This window comes from Anabrus simplex, chromosome 1 (genome assembly GCF_040414725.1).
Source record: "Anabrus simplex isolate iqAnaSimp1 chromosome 1, ASM4041472v1, whole genome shotgun sequence".
Taxonomy (NCBI): domain Eukaryota; kingdom Metazoa; phylum Arthropoda; class Insecta; order Orthoptera; family Tettigoniidae; genus Anabrus; species Anabrus simplex.
The window spans coordinates 800,812,327-800,832,660 of NC_090265.1; positions in this window are offsets into that span (position 1 = coordinate 800,812,327).

Here is a 20,334-nt window from a genome sequence, read left to right on the forward strand (position 1 = left end):
CAGCGTTTGATTCTACTCTTCTTATGTTTCGAAAGTCTAAACATGCACAATAATGTTATCGCTGCACACGCTTGCCTTCGCGATGCAGGTTTAAACTTGTTCGATATAAAGCTATGCCTTGACATAAGAGGCGGAGGAGGAGGTAGAGAAGGAGGAGGAGGAGGGGGAGGAGGAGGAGGAGGAGGAGGAGGAGGAGGAGAATGATAAGGCCTTAACAGCCTATGTATAGTCGCCATTGCTTTTAAAGATGATAGCTGTCAAAAGAATTTTTCAAATTATCCACCACCACATTTCAGCTAAAGAGGGCAGCAGGGTGCTCTGTTGATTAAGCACATAGAATTTCAAATTGCCCTCCACCACATGCATAACAGCAGCTGTTATCTTGCGCAGTAGCCTCTAAGCTAGCTTTCTTCATAAGAGTAGCCGCCATCTTGTGCGAGCACCCCTAGGCCGTCTCATAAGGAGCTATGTATAGTCACCATTTTGTGTCTGCCATCTTGCGTAAGCATCCCTAGGACGTCTCAAGGCATCTTGTTTCTCATAAGAGCAGCCACCATCTTGTAGAAATAGATAGCTGCGAATGGCAAAGGGCTTAAGTAGGAATCGAACCGTTGATCTCATCATTAGACTATGTTTTTTCTTGTTCCTGATACTACGAACCTACGTTTTAGGCGGAAAAATTTTGTCCGTTTTGCTCTACGATGCATCGTTTTCGAGATATTTAACATTTTGCATTTAAGCCTCCAAATTTAATGAATCGAACCTGCACGGTACGTTATACTCTCTACCATAGCTAGACCTGATCATGTTACGAAGACTCGCTTCAATACAAGCTAAAACAGAGCAAATGCCAAAGGGCCTAAGTAGGAACCGAACCGTTGATCCCATCATTAGACTATGATTTTCTTGTTCCTTATACTGCGAACCTAAGTATTAGGCAGAAAAATTTTGTCCGTTTTGCTCTACGGTGCACCGTTTACGATATATTTAACATTTTACATTTAAGCCCTAAATTTAATGAATCGAACTATCACGACACGTTAGCCTCTAAGCTAAGAGTAGCAACCATCTTGCGCAAGCACCCTTAAAGCGTCTCATAAGGAGTTATGTATAGCCGCCATCTTGTGTCCGCCATCTTGCGCAAGCATCCTTAGGGCGTCTCAAGCCATCTTGTGCAAGGACCCTTAAGCCGTCCCATAAGAGCAGCCGCTATCTTGCGCAAGCATCCCTAGGGTATCTCATAAGGAGCCATGTATAACTGCCATCTTGCGCAAGCATCCCAAGGGCGTCTCATAAGAACCTGTGTATAGCAGCTATCTTGCGTAAGCACCCTTAAGGGGTCATGTATAGCCGCCATCTTATGCAATTAGCGTCGAGAGAGGGCTGCTGTAGAATTTTTCTTTTTAAATTATCCGCCACCACTTTTCAAAGGTATCTAGCTAAAGATGGCAGCACTGCGGATGACAGGTGACGAATTTACATCTACTACGATAAAGAGGGCAGCACGGTGCTCTCTGTATTAAAGATGGCGGATGACAGCTGTCAAAAAAGCACATGGCTATGTTTATCAAACAAGAGCACGTGGAATTTGCCGCCATCACATTTCAAACCAAAGAGGGCAGCACTATGCTCTGTTGATTAAAGATGGCGGATGGTAGCTGTCGAAAAAGCACGTGAGTTTGTTTCCAAACAAGAGCACGTGGAATTTTTCAATTTGCCGCCACCACATTTCAAAGGTATCTAGCTAAACATGGCAGCACGGTGCTCTCTTGATTAAAGATGGCGGATGATAGCTAACAGAACTTTTCAAATTGCCCGCTACTACGTGCTTAAGGTAGTAGCCACAAAGAGGGCAGCATGGTGTTCTTGGATTAAAGATGGCGGATGACAGGTGATGATATTATCCGCATGATAGCAGCACGGTGCTCTGTTGATTAAAGAAGGCGGATGACAGCTGCACATAGCTTTGTTTCCAAACAAGAGCACGTGGAATTTACCACCACCACATTTCAAACTAAAGAGGGCAGCACTGTGTTTTGTTGATTAAAGATGGCGGATGACGGCTGTCAAAAAGCACGTGAGTTTGTTTTCAAACAAGAGCACGTGGAATTTTTCAATTTGTCGCCACCACATAGAGGGCAGCACTGTTCTCTCTGGATTAAAGATGGCTGCTTGTCGAAAAGCATTTTTCAAATTATCCGCCACCACATTTCAGCTAAAGAGGGCAGCACTGTGCTCTATAGATTAAAGATGGCGGATGACAGCTATCAAAAAAGCACGTGGCTGTCAAAAAGCACGTGGATTTGTTTATCTCGAGCTAGTGAGGTTAAGTTGGTATCACTAAGGTTTAGGACCGTCAAGATGGCAGCACTGCCGATGACAGGTGACGAAAGAGGGCAGCACGGTGCTCTGTAGTTTAAAGATGGCGGATGACAGCTGTCAAAAAAGCACGTGGCTGTCAAAAAGCACGTGGCTTTGTTTATCTCGCGCTAGTTAGGTTAAGTTGGTACTACTGAGGTTTAGGCCCGTCAAGATGGTTGTACTGAGGTTAGCGATGCGTTGTTGTCTGTCAAAAAGCACGTGGCTTTGTTTACAAATCTGTCAAAAAGCACGTGGCTGTCAAAAAACACGTGGCTTTGTTTACCTCATGCTAGTTAGGTTAAGTTGGTACCACTAAGGTTTAGGCCCGTCAAGATGGTAGTACTGAGGTTTGCGATGCGTTGTTGTTGATGAGAGCTGTCAAAAAGCACGTGGCTTTGTTTACAAATCTGTCAAAAAGCACGTGGCTGTCAAAAAAACACGTGGCTTTGTTTACCTCATGCTAGTTAGGTTAAGTTGGTACCACTAAGGTTTAGGTCCGTCAAGATGGTAGTACTGAGGTTTGCGATGCGTTGTTGTTGATGAGAGCTGTCAAAAAGCACGTGGCTTTGTTTACAAATCTGTCAAAAAGCACGTGGCTGTCAAAAAGCACGTGGCTTTGTTTACCTCGCGCTAGTTAGGTTAAGTTGGCACTACTGAGGTTTAGGCCCGTCAAGATGGCAGTACTGAGGTTTGCGATGCGTTGTTGTCTGTCAAAAAGCACGTGGCTTTGTTTACAAATTCAAATTTCCCGCGGGAGGTAGAGGAGGCATCTGGGAGGCCTCTGGCTGAGGTGGAGGTGGAGGTGGCCACTGGGAGGCCTCTGGCTGAGGTGGAGGTGGAGGTGGCCACTGGGAGGCCTCTGGCTGAGGTGGAGGTGGAGGTGGCCACTGGGAGCCTGAGGTGGAGGTGGCGGCAGAACCCGTATATTATACTACTTATACGCCTTGCACAAAATATGACACTAATGTACCCATGTCAATGAAATTAAGCAAAGAATACTATGAGATAGGTTGATTCATTCAGACGGAACAGGTTAAATGAGATCTCAAAAACGGTTATCAATTCCAAGGTTAATGTAAGTTAGGAAATAATTCTAATCTTATGTTCGTGTTCACGACTAGCTCTTGGAGAATAAGAATATTACTTAAACCAATATCACTGCATTGTTTCAGATAGGGACAAGTCAATTAATTGGTTTCGATGGAAATGATTTCATAAGTTAAGTTAGATTAAACGGCCGTAGCCATGTTGAAACACCGGATCCCGTGAGATCTCCGAAGTTAAGCAACATTGGGCGTGGTCAGGAGTTGGATGGGTTGCCACGCGCTGTTGCTGGGGGGTAAGGGAATGGAGGAGCGAAAAGGAACTGGCCATCCTACCGCACGCAAACTCCGGCCCAGGAACACCTCTGCGGAGGTTCGGACCTGCCTTCGGGCAGAATAACCTAAAAAGTTAGATTACACTTTGGTTTCGTCTCAGTTAGCTAGGGTTATTTCAATGAATAAATGGAATCCTACCCAGAATATCTCCATCCTTTCATTAATAATTAGCCGTAAATAACCTTACCTGTTAACCAAAACAAGGTCTAACCTCATGGTCACAATGAATTACGAGAAACTCTAACCACAAAAAAAGGCAATGCTGTTACATGCATCGTATAAGTCATGGAAATAGGAAATCCAAACAGAACAGCGACGAACTGGAAACCTTAATGCATAGACATGTCACGAAATTGAAGAGATATTCGGCGAATTAGACTCGGGAACTGAGTAGCCCGATAGGATTCAAAATCCGACCTCCTACAACAAACGCCATTCACTACCATTAGAACGTAAACACCTGAACCAACCAAAGCTACGTACCTATCCAGACACTTCAGCTAGCCGAGGTTCTGCGACTCTCTGAAATAGCTCCACAACGAGAAGAACCCGTCAAGACCCTGAGTGTAGAGAGCTCTCAGTATCCACTGGCGGTATAGAACGGTTCCACCAGCGCCCAACATTATCCCTATTATTTCTATTTTCTGAAGTTGGTATTTAGATTTCTAGTAAATGTTAGTGGGTTTGTATTTTTTTTAGTCTTTTCTAGATTGACCACCACTGGCTGACCGCTATGGTGCTCGAACCTGAGGGTTGGATCTAACATAAATTTCTGAGAACTGTTATCAATTCTCTGCAAACTGTCGTTTATGGCCAGTGCGTGTATCTCATCATGTACATTAAATACTTTCTTTCGCAGTTCTTCGGCAACGGAGTATCTGATCTGGTGGTGCTGCGTGTTTCTTAGGAGCTCCTCTCGTCTGCAGAATCTCAGGACATGACGAAGAGTTTCCTTCTCTCCGTGGCAATGCCGACAGATGTTGTTGCCCAGGGAAATGTCTGGCACCGAACGCACCACAGAAACATTAGCAGGCATCTTTATAGCCTCTCTCCAGTCGTTACAAGACTGTCCTATATGATCTTGTACCCAGAGTTTGCTGGTGTGTACTATTTGTAAAGTTCTACTCCGGTAGTGAATACCAGGAGATCAGTTCACGTTCTCGTAGCTCTTGACAGATCTTCTTAGTATTGTGCAGGCCGTTATAGGCGGTTACTTTCTGAGTACCGGCGTTTGTTAATTTGAGACGTCCTATACATTCCTGACTCTCCACATGAGAATCCCTCGAAGCAACGGCGAGTGGATTATTAGTCTTAAGCAAGATGTTGCAGGCATTAATGAAATGTAGGTTAACTTCCCACGAGGATTTGAAAAGAGCGAGTCCTTTGTATTTCTTTTCGGTGCACATCATACCATCTGTAGTATGCGTCGGCAATTGGAATATCTCCTTTGTTGCACTTTTGATCATTTGTCGCTATCGGATAAAAAATTTTGTACGATTTTCTTGAAACTGCATATCAATGCACGTCATACTGGAGAGTATAGCAGTTCCTTTTTAATCAGTGACATGGAAGTTTTATGGCAATGTAAGGTCATGTGTGATTATCTATGAGGACAATGCTCTCTGAGTTTCAGTTCCCAAATAATAGCAAACGAATGTATTATCTCCTCGTTCAGTAATACAAGCTTTGTGTCACAGCTTGTGTTGGGCACTGCAGAGTACCAGGGGCTGTTGACTCTCACAATGTATACACCTGAAGCACGTACCGTAGTGTGTTCGTAACGCGAAAATTACAAGGACTCGCCAGGAGGTACTGGTGGAGGATTACAGTGTAAATATTTGTAGAGGCTCTTATCATCCATGGCAAACACCAGTTTCTGGTGTGCGTCTTTTTGAATTAACCTCTTTCCGTAATGAACAAATACCATTCCATTGAGATATGTTAGCAAATTAGTGTTGTTCTTCATAGGAGCGCATACATACATTTTAATAATAATAATAATAATAATAATAATAATAATTGTACCCTTCTAAACATCGAATCAACGGTAATCTTCTTTATCATTCTGTCACGGTGCTCTGTAATAAGATACATTTACCGCTCGGAGACTCTCATCTGCTTGGGACGTCCGGCTCCATGGCTAAACGGTTAGCGTTATGACCTTTGTTCACAGGGGTCCCGGGTTCGATTCCCAGCAGGGTCGGAAATGTTAACCATAATTGGTTAATTTCGCTGGCACGGGGCTGGGTGTATGTGTCGTCTTCATCACCGTTTCATCCTCATCACGACGCGCAGGTCGCCTACAGGTGTCAAATAGAAAGACCTGCATCTGGCGAGCCGAACTTGTCCTTGGACATTCCCGACACTAAAAGCCATACGCCATTTCATTTCATCTGCTTGGGACGTGATCGGTTCGTCATTCTTTTTCTAATACTGGTACATAAGTAAATGAAGTACTATGGGTACTATCACTACTAAATGAGAATGGACCATGTTAAATTTTTATTAATTAATTTATTCTATTGGAGATTAATTAAATTGAAACAAAAATTTTAGTGGTAATAAAATCATCAAATTCACTCAAACTGTAAAAAAAATATCCACTAGTTAAATTATGCCATAAGCAACAATTCTACATAACTGATTGGTGTGCAATATTGATTAACGACTGACGTAACCTAGCTACCCTTCATCTAAACTGTCAAAAACAATGATTGTTACATAAGGTAACTCTGAGCAATGTTAAAGTTATATTTAGTTAATTGCCAGTTACCAAATTAAAAATCATAACAGGAATTACATTGAATTATGTGAATTGGCACTGCTCCAATATATAAAGGGGAGTTTCCTGAGAACTCACCTCAGTTAGGGAGTTTACTGCCCCCATAAATTATTATTATTATTATTATTTAAATTAGTATAACATTGGATATGGTCTAAACTGAACTTTCATGACTTGGTATCGGATGGATAAACAAACAAAATTTATCCATGAGCATTTCGTGGTCACTGTGTTGCCAGCATGGATTCTCTAAGTTAAAAATTTTCATAAAGAAATCAGCTGAACAGACCTGCCTAACATTTAAATTTTATCATTGCACATTCAAGTGTTCAACCCTACCGGGTCTGCATGATTCGCGTATATTTTATCCAGATATAAGATAATGTATTAAGTCTACAGCTTTGCACTTAAGGTCCTATTTATTTATATTTCTACAGAGGCCTGCTCAGTGATTTAAGTATTCAGTTGCAATTAGCTCGCATACTGTAAGCGAAATGTTGTTTTAAAAGACGTAACCATGTTGTCTTCCTCCCCTAAGGTTACTGACCTAATATTTACATTTTAGTGTGGGTGAATCCTCCCACGTTGACCATAAACAAACTAATTGACAAAAGAAAGAAACAGATAAACCTCAGTTATCCTAAATCTATCACCTAAATACACTCCTGAAAGAGAAGACACCCCATCATATCTAACCTATAGTATATACACGAAGCAATAAAATCACGTACCCCTTGACAGTTATCTACTGCATCGGATGCTGACCTCACCTGTAATTCAAATGATTGAATGTCGCCAAATGTTATACTGATTTCCCAAGTCGCAGTGGCTACGGTAATATTTCACTGTGGACGGTGTGTATGACCAAGTCAGTTATCTCATGTCGTGGCCACTGTAATAATTTAAACAAGTCTTAAATGTCGTCTAACTATAACATCAAACAATCAGATCAAAATTAAATTCGCCTGAAAATACATCCGGCTGACAGATCCTCATAACTTACCCAATACTCATCCTTCTATGATAAAATTACGAATGAAAGGTCAATCAAGAAGTCATGGATATAAATAAATAAATATTTGACCTCTGTGGCAAAACGTTATTTCGTCATGGATTATTCTTATTATCACTATCAATATTATTTACAGGCATAATTATAAAGTATAAAATAATTGGGTATCAATTTAACTCTGCATCATATCAGAAGACACAATCTGGAATCAACTGAAAATGGATTAAATATTCCCTGTGCATATGGATGTGAATACGGTGGTCTTTATCTCTTATACTCGAGCATTTATAAGCAGACACCTACCTTTCTCTATTACGAAGCGGCTAGTCCCTCTTTACTTCATTTATCATTTTCAACGTAGATTCCTATTTTTTCTTTTCATCGAAGCTTTATTAACCCTTTTGTTCTCAGGCTATTTTCACCGGTCAAGCCCAAAACACTCAGGCCATTTTTCATGATTATGCATGTTAAAATGTAAAAAATTGCCGTATAAAGAAATCCCCAGTTACAAAATTGAAAAAATTACAGTAGTACACTATTTAATATCGTTTTAGGAAAAAAATATCCCAAAATTGTTCATGGCATATTTTACTTCAAAATAAATTTTGAAATTTGAAAATATATTACAAAAAATAAAAATGTTTTTAAATACTAAAAAAGTAATATGTTCTTTAGTGATATTGTTGTTCAGTCATTCTGAAAATAAGAGCATTTAATTCTGTATAACATGATATAATTTTGTTTTTTGTATTCTTATTTAGTCATGAGTTATAGCACCTGACGTAAAGAACTGTACACGTACCTTCCGGAGTCAGCATTTGTGTTTTGGAAAACATTCTCCTATCATCAGTACCTGTAAAATCCGAATCACTTCTTCTTTATCTACAGCTTTTCCCACACCTGTGGGGTCGCGGGTGCGAACTGTGTCGCACATGTGGATTTGGCTGGTGGTTTATGGCCGGATGCCCTTGCTGACGCCAACCCTATATGGGGGAGGTAATCACTATCACGTGTTACCGTGGTAGTTTGTAGTGTGGTGTGTTGTCTGAATATGAAGAAGAAAGTGTTGGGACAAACGCAAACACAAAGGCCCCGGGTCAGAAGTATTAATTAATGGCGATTAAAATTCCCGACCTGGCCGCGAATCAAACCCGGGCCCTCTGAACCGAATACCTCAACGCTGATCATTCAGCCAATGAGTCGGGCTGAAATACGAATCAATATCGGCTATAACGTCACCGTCATCGTCTAAAGCATCTAAATAATCTCAAACATCGGAATTATTTAGCCTAGAACTTGGCCCAGCCATGTAAAAAAATTAGGCCTACTCGTGGCACGAAAATCTAATAACACGAAATGTTAAACTAAAATTCACTTGAGAACACTGATAAATGTAGAATATAAACAAAATATAATTAACAATAATCTAGTATTAAAATGGAAACAATAAAACGAAGGAAAACACATATTTTGAAGCTTAAATGAGACTGTACTGGCAAGCAGCACACTTCAACTCGTCATGCGGTGAACATACGCGGTTTGATAGCTTCATTTGTTCCAAACAGGTGAGCTTAGTGTCTCTATATCTCGAGAAAAGTGTAAACTAAATCCAAAAGCTACTATTAATGTCTTTTCCTGACATCTGGGGGTCCATTAAGGTACTTATACAGCCGTCCGAACACAAAGCCGATAGATCGGCACGCTGAGTGTTTTAAGCAATACCACCCGAGCCGATAGATCGGCTCTCTGAGCGTATAAAGATTAATATTCCTTCCATACTTACTCGTAGACATTTGCTGTCTACCCCGTCACTTGTTAATCCAGGATCATTTTTACTGGTACCTCAACGTAACATATTTCTCCTCTTCTTCTTTGTTGCGCAATATTTTCATTTATATCAGACCTTAACTCACTTATGCACATCCGGTCAGCACTGTATCAGTTTACTCACTTTTACGTAAACAAAGCAAAATATATTTCATTTATTTCTTACAAGTTCCCAGTTATTTTATTACTGCATGGCGAATCAATGACAGAATCCCCCCATGGATATCATTATCCACCTATTCTAACGTTATGTTGAAAACATCGTAAAATTCACGTCTTAAAGTCATTTAAATAACTAATGCTAATACTGGTACATAAGGAAATTACCGGGCGAGTTGGCCTTGCGCGTAGAGGCGCGCGGCTGTTAGCTTGCATCCGGGAGATAGTAGGTTCGAATCCCACTATCGGCAGCCCTGAAGATAGGTTTCCGTGGTTTCCCATTTTCACACCAGGCAAATGCTGGGGCTGTACCTTAATTAAGGCCACGGCCGCTTCCTTCAAACTCCTAGGCCTTTCCTATCCCATCGTCGCCATAAAACCTATCTGTGTCCGTGCGACGTAAAGCTCCTAGCACAAGGAAATTAAGTACTACGGGTACTATAAATACTAAATGAGAATGGACCAGATTAAATTTTTACTAATTAATTTATTCTAATCGAGATTAATGAAATTGAAACAAAAATTTTAGTGGGAAATAAAATCATCAAATTCACTCAAACTGTAATATGAAAACCATTAGTTAAGTTATGCCATAAGCAACAATTCTACATAACCGATTAGTGTGCAATATTGATTAATGACTGACGTAAACTACTTGCCTTCATCTAAACTGACAAACACAATGATTGTTACATAAGGTAACTCTGAGCAATCTTAAAAATGTTCACAAATATTTATTGTTAAGCACATCATGCCAATTATTATTATCGTTGCGACCTATCAACATAAAATTATCATTCGCAAACCAAACATATTATTATTATTATTATTATTATTATTATTATTATTATTATTATTATTATTTTCACTTATTCTTATCATATGACTTAGAAATTATGGACACGGTAGATATAAATTTTAGATTATTAAACGACGCAGTAGCAATCTCAAAATCTTGAACATAATAATATTACACCTGTTAAGCAGATAATGTTTTAATATCGGGGCCTCAACATTAATTCACGACATGCCAGTAATATATGGTATACGACCTACTATTTTACATTTAAAGCCATATTAGCTGTCCTTTGCTAAATCTAAGACAAAGAAAAGTTGACATAATTACCTCTAGCGGATGACAGCGTGGTCACGGATATAGTTAATTATGTACATATTAATTAAAACAACATTTCAATGATCTGGTAAAACATTCTCTAAATTGCGTTAGCCGGGCTACCCCATGTTGTGCATGGCACCTTCCTTAGGTTTAAGCCATGTTAAAATTAGTGTTGTCATGTGAGCAATATCTGCATGGCAAATTCATAAAAGTAACTATTCTGTTATTGCTAATGGCTTCTTCTGGCCTCACCATGAATGACTTAACTACTTCCATGATTGTACTAGAGAGGGCAGCTCCCTCGATGGTGAACACGGATGGTCGATCTTTCCCATGAGATACTACTTTTACCTCTTTGACTGGAATCTTTGTTTTGGTTTAGAGAGAAGAATAAAAATGGACCCCAAGCAGATTGGAGTGGCATTTTTGAGTTACAGAAGGGTTTTTAAAAGATTCAAACTTAGCCTATATTACCATCCTTCTTCTTAATTTGCTGGTTAATATATTCCAGGTAAGGTAATTATTATTTGTTCGACTGTTCTTTCGTAATATTTGTTCTATTCATAGCAATTGGTATGCGTCTTTCCGCTCCGCAGTATAAATGGGCTGCATGTTTTCTTGTGGTTATTGTGATTATGATATGTTGATACTTGGGTCTCATATTACTTCTTTTCATGTGCACCGAATTCTAATGTAATCCGCCATCTAATGACTGTTTGCTCTTCGTCTCGGCGGAAGCTTCCACTCGTGTCGTACGAAGTGCGAACCCTGATGGGTTTGTGCATAACTACGGGATTTCTCTGATCCCACAGCTAATTCCTTTGTGCTGTGCACGCAACTTCTGATATTAATGAGACCTCGTTTGTGACCTTGGAGTCATGCTATATGAAAATGAGTTCGCATTTTAAAAGGCGCTGTGCTCGTATTGGTTGCCGATCCCGGGTGTGTCTGAATGTGTGCACGTATGTTGGTGTGAGAGGGGAGTAAAGAATGACGTATCGGTCAACTAAATTTACATTTTAATCTTCTATCTGTATCTTATTTTTGCTTTCCGTACGGTGCTGTTTCTTTTGCCTTCGCACGTGTCCTGGCCGCTCGCTTACCCATGCGGCCACCATGTTTATGTTTCTTATATTTAGGCTATGCGCATACCTGGGATTCTCCTTCTGGTTATTTTATATTGTTTCCTTGGTCCAGATATGTTTCTCTGTGCATGCTGATATCTAACATATTTTATTTTCTCCTATTCGGGGTTATTTATGCTTGATGCATGGGGTGTTGGACGATCTATGGTGATAGTTGGTATGAGGGTGGAGTTGAAACGTGTGTGATAAAGATGAGACGATATTAAACTCGTGGGAAGAACTATCTGCTTGATCTGTGACACTAATATTTTGTGACCGTTTCAATAGGCCGGATGGCTCGGATATTGAACTGAGTGACATATCTTAGAGTTTGGATTCACAACGACTTCACCTTTGGGCGTAATACGCTTCGAATTAATGGTTTAAGCCATAATACTTTATCCTGGTGTCGACGATTAGGAGTGAACCCATCCAAGAAAGAAGGAAAGAAAGAAAGAAAGAAAGAAAAGGAAAGAAAGAAAGAGCACGCATCGCTAGCGTACGATAAGCTTGCAGACCAACACCGGTTATAACCAACCATGTGAATCCAGTGATACTATCAAATAGCGTGTTAAAAGACGATGTGTATTCTAATAATAACAAGTATAATAATGATAATAATAACAATATTTCTGAACATTATCTTACAAGAAAAACAGTGTCAGAAAGTATTACAGTTGTTAACTTGATGATATTTCCTGTCCGAGCGCGTGTGCGCAGAGCATCAAGGACTCCAGCTTGCTAGCTGAGTAGGGAGGAGTAGGTTACTGTGTCAGTATATGATTCGCCGTACTTGAGTGGTGTTCGACACGCCGTTAAAACAAGTACTTGGTTCGATAGCGGACGGCTATACTCGAAGATTGAGTTGAGGAAGTTGAAGTGTGTTAACATAGTCGGAGATCCTACAAATACACCATTTGGGATATTACGCTTGTCAATGCACGTAACACAGCAGACGTAAAGTTAAGTTGAGCTGCCTACAGTGTTTAATATTTGAACAATATTGCCAGGAAGTGTTGTGTAACAAATTTATTAATCGTTTTTTGTACTAGTTTCAGCCTGAAACTCAAGAAGAGAATAATTATGAATATCGTCATGGTGATGTCACATACCGCTATATGTGTGGGTGTTGAAATGGAAGCTTAAACCCATGTGACCAGAGCTGACAGCGATGGGCTGAGAGAAAGGCACCTGTGATTGTACACTGACTGACAGAGCAAATGCAACACCAAGAAGGAGTGGTTCGAAAGGGATGAAAGTTGGGGAAAAAACAGAGACGGCACGGTGAATAATTGATGTTTATTTCAAACCGATATGCAGGTTACACAATGCGCACGGCATCGACTCAGTAGGATGTAGGACCACCGCGAGCGGCGATGCACGCAGAAACACGTCGAGGTACAGAGTCAATAAGAGTGCGGATGGTGTCCTGAGGGATGGTTCTCCATTCTCTGTCAACCATTTGCCACAGTTGGTCGTCCGTACGAGGCTGGGGCAGAGTTTGCAAACGGCGTCCAATGAGATCCCACACGTGTTCGATTGGTGAGAGATCCGGAGAGTACGCTGACCACGGAAGCATCTGTACACCTCGTAGAGCCTGTTGGGAGATGCGAGCAGTGTGTGGGTGGGCATTATCCTGCTGAAACAGAGCATTGGGCAGCCCCTGAAGGTACGGGAGTGCCACCGGCCGCAGCACATGCTGCACGTAGCTGTGGGCATTTAACGTGCCTTGAATACGCACTAGAGGTGACGTAGAATCATACGCATTAGCGCCCCAAACCATGATGCCGCGTTGTCTAGCGGTAGGGCGCTCCACAGTTACTGCCGGATTTGACCTTTCTCCACGCCGACGCCACACTCGTCTGCGGTGACTATCACTGACAGAACAGAAGCGTGACTCATCGGAGAACACGACGTTCCGCCATTCCCTCATCCAAGTCGCTCTAGCCTGGCACCATGCCAGGCGTGCACGTCTATGCTGTGGAGTCAATGGTAGTCTTCTGAGCGGACGCCAGGAGTGCAGGCCTCCTTCAACCAATCGACGGGAAATTGTTCTGGTCGATATTGGAACAGCCAGGGTGTCTTGCACATGCTGAAGAATGGCGGTTGACGTGGCGTGCGGGGTTGCCACCGCTTGGCGGCGGATGCGCCGATCCTCGCGTGCTGACGTCACTCGGGCTGCGCCTGGACCCCTCGCACGTGCCACATGTCCCTGCGCCAACCATCTTCGCCACAGGCGCTGCACCGTGGACACATCCCTATGGGTATCGGCTGCGATTTGACGAAGCGACCAACCTGCCCTTCTCAGCCCGATCACCATACGCCTCGTAAAGTCGTCTGTCTGCTGGAAATGCCTCCGTTGACGGCGGCCTGGCATTCTTAGCTATACACGTGTCCTGTGGCACACGACAACACGTTCTACAATGACTGTCGGCTGAGAAATCACGGTACGAAGTGGACCATTCGCCAAAGCCGTGTCCCATTTATCGTTCGCTACGTGCGCAGCACAGCGGCGCATTTCACATCATGAGCATACCTCAGTGACGTCAGTCTACCCTGCAATTTTCATAAAGTTCTGACCACTCATTCTTGGTGTTGCATTTGCTCTGTCAGTCAGTGTATTATTATTGAGGACGACCAGCCGTTCAACATCAGGAAGACATCATAAGCTAAGTCGACGCAATTTTATAATATAATCTGTTTGTAGAAGGATAGTTATGTAGTTGTAGTTGGTAAATGGTCTTGCGGTCTGTTTCAGTTGTGTAGTCGTAGTACTTTGCCATATTATAGTGATAATAGATGATCCTCATACATTTATCCCTGTTAGATAGGCGTAATGTGATATTGGAACGGTGTACATGACTTATAAATTATACTAGGTGTAACAGGCAGTAATAATTCTCAGGGTTTCATCTTATAAATTTATCAATATTTATAATTATGTTAGGACATTCGTGTACGTGTATTAGATTTTTCTGGATGTACAGTCGTCGCACAGAAGCGAGACATTCTCGTATATGGTATCTGTTGGAATATAATCGTGTGATATTTGAACTTAAGTCTAAAAAGAAAAATGATTCCGTCATTTTGAATCAGAACCCGTGTATGTAAGTGTGGAACAGAGATAGTTGAGTCAAGACTTGAGAACCGATAGCTGGATTGAATCTTCGAGAATTATATACGCGTAGGACTTGTTGCGTGATGATATTAGAATGAATTTGTGATATCCCGGGGTGGATCACAAATATATTGTCGTATAGTAGAGGTCATAATTAGAGATTTCATTATTATTAAGGTAATAATTTTGTCTTCGAGAGAAATTAAGTTATAGTGAATAAGTGATGTAGTTCTTCCAGAATAGAGTCACGCCATGATTGTAGAAGATGGTTATTGGGGCAAGTGATAATTTGATAGTCTAATATGGTAGATACTTGTGTGATTTAAGACGATGAACTTACGATTGTTTGAATTTGCCTACGTCTTCGAGGAGTTATGCTTAATTAGTTCCATCTCGAATTCTCTGTAATTCATACCTATAATGTTCACGATAACTCACGATGGTTCTGGAACACTATTCGAGACTTTGCCCGAATTCGAGATTTTCCCGAATGTTCGAGGACTTTCATCCAGGTCATCTGATTGAACACTAGAAATTTTACAGTACATTCTGCTATCCTAGAATTATTCAATGATATCCTGACAATATGATCATCTTTTGTGTAGTCTGGAGTGTAGATAGTGTAAAATACTGTGTAAATATTAGCGTAACCTAGTATTCAAATATGGTTAAGGTATTTTGGAGTTGATTCTTTTTTGTTATACGATGTGGACAGTGTTAACTTCTTCGATTAGTGATATGGCATTTCAGAAGTTAAACTTCGAGTTAGGCAGACCATTTCAAATGTATGTTACATTACCGAGCTCGATAGCTGCAGTCGCTTAAGTGCGGCCAGTATCCAGTATTCGGGAGATAGTAGGTTCGAACCCCACTGTCGGCAGCCCTGAAAATGGTTTTCCGTGGTTTCCCATTTTCACACCAGGCAAATGCTTGGGCTGTACCTTAATTAAGGCCACGGCCGCTTCCTTCTCACTCCTAGCCCTCTCCTGTCCCATCGTCGCCATAAGACCTAGCTGTGTCGGTGCGACGTAAAGCAACTAGCAAAAAAAAATGTATGTTACATTTCCAGACTTTATTTATTTATTTATTTATTTATTTATTTATTTATTTATTTATTTATTTATTTATTTATTTATTTATTTATTTATTTATTTATTTATTTTCGTTAACTAGTAAGCGACTGGTAATTGAACAGAAAATTAGTTCATTAGACCGACTCAGTTTTAAATGGAAATTATAGCATCAAATTATGTAATTGTAAAAAGAAACGTAAAAGTTTGGGTAGATAATTTGAAACTTAATGTGATAATTGTACAAAATTTAATTCGAATATTTATCTCTCTAATATTTCAGAAAGGGATCGTCTGAATCCAGAGATTTCAGTAAATCAAATGAGATCTATTAACATGAACAAATTATTGAAATTAATATGTAATAGTGATTTGCCAGGGCAAGATATCATGTACCATCCCATTTGATTATTTCGTTTGTACATCAAGAGATATATTTTTAATATATTAGCGATCATTTTCATTATCACAGTTCTAAAGGATGACAATTTGAAAATATTTTTGTTATTAATAAACCATGCCATATATCAATTTTATTCCGTATTTTCTTTATTATATGCTACAATTTAAGTTCATATATCCTATGCATGCCACATCCTTGGATATTTTGTGTGTGCGCCCTATTTGCGAACTGAGCACCCCTGAGGTGTCTCAGTGTTCTCCGACTGTGGTCTATCTATAAAAGGTGTCAATTTATACTGGCATATTCATAACTGAGTGAGCTCTTCGAAAGTTTAGTTTTATCTTGGAGTTTGATAACGTCATGCTCATGCACCAATGTTATGCCACCAACTGGACCAAGTGTACTCATGTATGTACCCGTTCTTATCCTTTTAATTGATTCCTTTTATTCTTTCTTTCTACCTTTATTTTACGATATTAATTATCCCTCATTACGTGTACTTGAATTTTATTACTTGTAGAATTAGTCTCTTATTATTTTTAATTGGTGATCAGGCTCTTTTCCAGTTCAAAGCTGTGTTCTTTGGCCTTTCCTAGTCACGATCTACGCCTCAAATCTCTTTCACGGTGTTTATTTTTGCTGGCTTGCGTCCGCGATGGGAGGAGGTGTGGCTCTCATGGTGAAGATTGATGCATATCCAAATTGGCACATTTATGCACTGATAACACACGTCTTATTTATGCACACACGGAATACCCTTCTTCAAATTAATTCTAAGCTCTAATATTAATATTTATTCTAGCACACTTCCGCTGATGATTTCACTCTATCGGTGTAATTTGTAACACCGTCCTACATTTACATAACTTCCTATCAGCTGGTCTGGTATGCGGGAAAAATGTGGGTTAGCGACGACGGGGCCCTAAGCTGAATCCAGGCAGCTTGAGCCAGTCTCCACACTTTTTCTGTCTTTTCCGATCTCCCTTGGTCAACTCTTGTTCTTTTCCGACCCCGACGATATTAGAGCAGTCGAAGCCAGTAGTCTTTCATTTGCAACGACTTCGTGGCCTTTGTCTTCCTTTCGACCATACCTTCATTTTTCGAATTGTCTGATCCCTTCAATTTTCTTCCTTTGATTAGTGTTAACTCTACCGGGAGGTACACTTCAGTGCCGCGCATTCTAAATTAGCGCCTAAATGAACTCCCCTATCAATCAAAGTGGAACTAATAACACAAGTTGGAACTTTAATCAGAAGATATCACCACCGAAATATTATGTAATTTTTTTATTGTGCAGTTTCCTAAACTGAGTGAATTTCTCCTTGTTTTGTTTGCCATTCATCAAGAAATTTGGAAATTCTTCCATAGATGACAGTACCAAAAAGACTTTGCACCCTGGTGCAAAGTGAAAAAAAATATTTAAAAAAGTTCTGTATTTCTAGGTTTTTGTAACTGATTGATGTTCATTTATTTTTGGATTGGCAATATTTCCTTTTTCTTTCCGCCAGTTTTGAATCTAGCCAATCACTAATTTCTGTAATTAATTTTCAACCTATCACAGGCTTCTTGTTCGATTTTGAGTGTTACTTTTGAACTCAACCAATAAAATTGAGAGGATGTGGCTAGTTTAGTCTTGAATGATCTCGAACCTTCCCTGAGGGTTTATAAACTGCGGCTTTTCACGTTTCTTGGCCAATTGATCGTCGTCTATCTGAGTGTGTGTGCTTAAGCAAGAGGTGGGAGGCCCCTTTCGTCGGCAGCTAGAACATCTACAAGGTAATGGCCACATAACTTTATTCTTTCTTGCTACCTTCGCAGTTTAATCCGAGGGAAAGGTCCGAATCTTCAACTATGTAACCTACTTTTCTAAAATAAATTATCTTTCGGCTAATGTAAAAACTTCGTAAACCCTTTAATTGTAAATTGGGGATAGAGAGTGAATTACCTTCTCGAGCTCCCCTTCATCTTGGTTTGAGGTGACTACGTTTTATAACTGTTTTTCATTCTGTAATGTGGCAAAGTAATTTCTACACGGGTCACCTCAGTAGTTTGGGAATAGCCCCCGTTTCATCGGCCTAGAGCCCTTTAGGTGTTCATTATCTTGGAGCGCAGTGTGCCTCCATTCACCTTGGATTTGGGAAAGTTATCAAACCTGTTCTTTTCCATGAAGACCCCGTAGGTTTGGTATTAAATACCCCTGTATAAAACCATTTTTCTAATTGTAACTTGTGCCTTGAGAGGCCAGTGATTGCCTTGAGTAGGCTTGGAAAACTGAGAGCCCGTTTGCTCTTTATCAAAGTTTTGTATGATTAACGCGTGTGTCTAAAAGGCTAGAAATTGTATTTTGGGAGCAAGTGCTCCATGAATTAGGGGATTTCTGCACTTGAATAAATTTGTGCTCTTTTGTAAATTCGAGCTGGGAGCTCAGAAATTGCAAAGCGAGGGACCTAAAGCCCAGGATCTGTAAAAATTCACTAATCTTGGATTTTGCTAGAACCTTTTCCAGATTGTCATTGTACCTGATGTTGCATTGTTATGAAAAATTTTTAAGTTTGAAGTTCTAAAAGAAATATAACCTTTGTTAAAGTTTTAAATCAATCCTTGATATCGTAGTTAGACCCATTCAAGCCCGCACGTTCTTTAACCTCTTTCTGCTCCACGAGTAATGACGTAATAACCACCACCACCATCACTTAGTACTATTTAGCTGCATGGTTTATCCATGAACTAGTCAGAGTAGCTAAGAGCATCTCTTTTGTATATGTGGAAAGCATTTTCCTCTCAGAACCCTAAGAATTTACAACTGTGGATATTATGGCTGATTTAAAAATATGAAACTGAATTAAAATATTCCTGAAATAAGATATTCAATCGACGGACTATGTACTCACATGTATTACTTACCTAATTACTTACACATACAATATATTGTCGATGGGCGTCAGCTAAATAATCAATGCAACGATAATAGAATATCTCTAAAGATATTCACGACTCCCACCTTAGGGTGTGAGGTAATAAGCTTACTTGACAGCATAACATATAGGTTCTGGGAAAAGGATATTCGAATTTAATTTTCCCATTAAAATGTGAGGTTATCTGATCTACTATTGAAATTAAACCATATTGTATTTGATACTAAACAAAATATGTTCTTTAAAAGTTTACTTTAACGAGTGAGATTTACTACGATAATTCATAAGATAATATAAAACTCTGACATAACTGAAGGTAACAATGGGCATAAAATTTAAAATCTTCTTGACCGGTCACTTAAACGTTGTACAAGAAATTTTTCCCTCACTGGTTCACGTAAGAGTACCTTCAACACTTTGAGTGATATTACTACGTATTCCCTTGAGTTAGTATCAGCTGTAGGTATCTCAAACCTAATTTGGTGATGTATCCTTTTAGTTTCACAAACGAGATATAGCATGACTTGAAATTATATTCACACTTCACAATCAACTTTACAACTAATTCACTGATAAATGTTAGTGTGATCAATAGATCATGATCAATAGATGCTCAATTAAATTCTAATGAAAAATAATTGTTCGTTTTATTTTTATTCCAATATTTGTTACCTAAATCCTCTAAATTGGATTACACTAGCCTTTGGTTACGCTCGCTTTAAGACTAAACATGGTAGCTCCATATATAAAATTCGTGTCTTGACCTACCTAGACTGACCTTGCTGGTTCGTTGCGACTGAAGCGCCACACTCCGGTGGGGCCATCAAAGATAATGTTGAGAGAGCAGAGTGATCACGCTAGATATTATATTCGTCATGTTACAATAATCATTATTGTATTATCAATATTATCATTGCGCTCTTCTATCTTTGCTGCCATTACATTTTTGGGACAGGATGTCTGGCCTCATAAATTTTTGCTATATTATCCAGCTCCTTGGATGAATGGTCACCTTCATGACCTTCGTTCAGAGTACCCGAAGTTCGATTCCCGTTTTCACATCAGGA